We start from the raw sequence: 3784 nt of genomic DNA on the forward strand, positions 1-3784 counted from the left end.
ATGCTTAATTCCATTTTAGAAACCCACATATGGCTTTTCCAGTTACACATATTTTTCTGAAACAAAATTACTTAACATTTTCTGTTTTTTTATTTTAGTTCAAAGGTGTTTTTTTGGTTTTGTTTTTTTTTTTCTAGACAGGATGGGGAAGAAACTGAAGCAATCCCCTCTGAGCTGTGTTTCCAAGAAGCATCCCTCCATCTCCAACATATGTCTGGTCAGAAATTCACGCTGAAGTTCGAAGCTCTAAACTGATTTATTATCAGAGAAAAAGCAAAATAGGAACAAACTGAGGGCAGTAGTTTTAAAAATATTAAAAACTGGCATTTCTTTGAAACTAAGTTGAAAGATTTGTACCTGTATTTTTTAAAGTTTTTTTTACAAAATAATTGGTTAAGAATATCTCAGTTAAGAATTGGTCATGTAAGGACGTCATATTATATTGTAGAAGCTAGAAAAACTTATAAGCTTTGCAGACCAAAACTGTAAGTTCAATAAGCGTAAGAGAAGCTGCTGGTAAAGCTGACGGAGCTTGAATAAATGTGCAAAACTCAGTAGCTTTGACTTTTTTCTTTGTTGATTCGAGGGTCTGAATTCCTTCTCTTCACCTTAGGTGGTGTGTGTGGAATGACTTGTAGAGTACGAACCCTCAGGCTCGCACATGGTTAATTTCTGGTACTGTTGATGATCGCACTGAAATCCAGAGGACTCTTCGTAGTGCACACATACGTGCAAAATACATGACTTACCTTCAGATGATTGTAGATCTATCTGATGCCTTGCATGAAGATCACCAGGAACTCTTCCAACCTTTTTTTTCTTTTAGGCACTGGAATATTTAGTATATCATTTAGCATAATATGAGATAAAGTAGAAAAAGCAAATCCACCAAAGTATGGAATGTTTACCATCTAAGCATAGACTTGGCAAGGGGGGTTGCTGCGTTGTTTGGTTTTTTCTGCTTTCATCTGCCTTGTGTTTTCATCAGCTGGATGAAAAACCTTGACGTGTGGTTATAAAACAACCATAAAAATAGCACTGAGAGGCTGCATTTCAGTCATTTCTCCAGGCACCAGATCAGCTGTACTCACCACAATAAAAAACATCCTAATTACCATTCCTGTAAGTTCTCCTTGGCATCTGACAGGCAAGTGGTTTTCTTTCTGGCTCATGAATCATCACTGGAAATAAATAGTTCTAGAATAGAAAATGGGTTGATTGTGTATGAGCCAAAATAGAATCCAAAATAGAAAAGCTTATGCTCTTCACCATGTTGTCTCCATGCTGGGAAGAGGAGCGTGTAGTAGTAGATTATATAAATGAAGCCAAATGAAAACAGAGGTGTAGTGAGAAACAAAGGCAGCTCTTTTACCCAGTCATTTGCCTACGATGATTAAACATATTTGGTCATAATTAGCAGAGATTATGTGTTGTCTGTGACGTGTGTCACACAAGCTTGCTGGTGCACTAGGAAGGAGTCCTGGGCCAGGTGTGCAAAAGCAGAGCACGGGGGTGCGGGAGTGCCTGTGCCTCCAGCGGCAGCCGGTGCTGGTGAGTCTTCACAAATAGGGAAATGGTTTGTGTCTTCAGTTTTAGGCTTGGATTTCCTGGGATATTGGCAGGTTTTGAATTCTTTTCTCTCCCCATCGTCAGTCTGAGCCCCTATAGAGTCCTTCTGTATCATTTTTGTTAGACAGCCTTGGCAAAGCGGGAGACGATTTGGCACTAAGGAAATAGAAGGCGTGTGGAATTGGGAATAGTATAGAAAAGATTTCACATAAATAGAAACATAAACAGAAGGATATCATGTAAAATCAACACATTTGAACACAATTAGACATAGCCTTATACACAAAAAGCCATATGGAGATGTAAATATAAATAGGTGCATTTTTAACCAGGAACTTATTTTCACAATCATCACCAGTTAGAGTTCTTCTAATCTCACTGCTCTATGTCTATCTTGATTTCAGCATGTGTAAAATACACTTAACTGCTTTTGTATTGTATGGCGACTTTTGTCTGAATGACTAAATGTGTAGGGTCCTACAAATGGATGTATATTTACAATGGATTTTAGGAAATGTTCAAGTGGTATAGAAGTAAATAATGGGAACAGTAAGTGGAGAGCAACTACACATCTTTTGAACATTGAGAATATTAGATAGGCAACGAACTGTTGAATTAATGCAAAACTGGGATAGACTATCAAGCTGCATACGTTAAAGAATGGATTTTCTTTTTCTATATCAGTAATACGCTGTAATGTGGAGGTTCCTGTTGGTGTGTATGTATATGCTAAAGATGGCAGGGGAAGAGGACACTCTGCCTTTTTCTTGTGGAAGCTGCTTGTCTTCTGTGCTTCTAAAGTGAGGGAAAGTTCTGTTTAGTATAATAATTTTCCTTGTAGGTTACCAGGCGATGTGTAAATAAGGCTGGTTTGTTCTTACATACAACTGTGCCTGAAAGGTTTTTACCCAAAATATCCTGTCATCGCTAGCCCTGGTGCAGCTCCAAGAACAGGAGCCTGACAATAGGTGAGGATCCCGGGGTGATCCGTGCATTTCTGAGGGTTATTTTCATTGCTCTGGATGTGTGGATCACAGGTAGATTAATTTATAGAACTGAGTCTGATGTAAACTAGAACACCAGATTTTATCACTGTTTCATCTAAATTATATGGAAAGGCTTGAGTATTAAATATAGTGGTTGCTAATGGGGCGGGGAGGGGAAGAAATTAACTTTGTTAGTGCTGGTAGTCTAATTAATTATATTTCTCCTAACGTTTTGTGTTCTTCCTAGCTTGTACTATAATAATATTTCACACGCTATGAGGTTGACACCGTTCCTGGTTTTCCATTGTAAAAGCAATGATCCTCTTCATCTGTTCAAACAGCATTTTTAGCCATTTTGTTTAGCAGTTAACAAGTATTGAGGTTTCTAACGTTCCGTTGTTTTCAGCTGAGGCCTGCATGTACGCATTTATGACTACAAAATGATGAGGTCTTTTTGGAAGAAAACCCACTGTGATTTATCTCCCACTTTGGAAGCAGATCCTATAGTTGTGAAAAGAGCTACCGCTGCGATCCTTTGTTCTGCCGTAAACGGTGAAAATGTCTTCCTCTGATCCCTGGGGATTTGTTGCTGCTCTGTGTCTGCAAGGGCTAAATTTTAATTTATGAAAATGTTCAGAATCAGCTTACATGGCTTATTGTCATTTGTGCTACTGCTTGTTTTGATTCTAAGATGTAAGGAGCTAGATGTGCTATAATTAAACTTATGGAGTCCTCTCTTTGTAGTAAAAAGGATCATTGATGACTGTGCCTCTCCTGTGTAATCCAGCCCCGCGGAAAGCGCTTAAACAGATGTCACAGATTCATCGGCCTCAGGGCCGAATTCCACTTCTGTAGCTCAAAAAGCATGTGCAACCCAGCCTTTCTGAGCTGGCTTCAAACCTAAGCCTTCCATGCAAAAGCGCTGTCGCGGGTGGCTGAGCAGGCCGGGTTTTCCCGCAGCTCCCGGCAGCTCAGCCGCGGTGTTCAGCCCCGTGCGAGGCGGGGAGGCCGCCCCACGCCACCCGTGCCCCCGCCGGCTGGCACGGAGCCCCCGCGGCTCCGCTCCCCCGGGAGCGGGCGGGCAGGGGCTGCGGCTGGCGGGGCCGCGGAGCCGGGCGCGCATGCTCCGCCGGCCGCGGCCCTCCCCCGTCTCCTCCCCCCTGCCCGGGACCGGCCGCGGGGACGGGATCGACCATTTCTGCGGGCGCGGGGACGAGCGGCCGAGCCCG

The sequence above is a fragment of the Patagioenas fasciata genome, chromosome 12 (genome assembly GCF_037038585.1).
Source record: "Patagioenas fasciata isolate bPatFas1 chromosome 12, bPatFas1.hap1, whole genome shotgun sequence".
Classification (NCBI taxonomy): Eukaryota; Metazoa; Chordata; class Aves; order Columbiformes; family Columbidae; genus Patagioenas; species Patagioenas fasciata.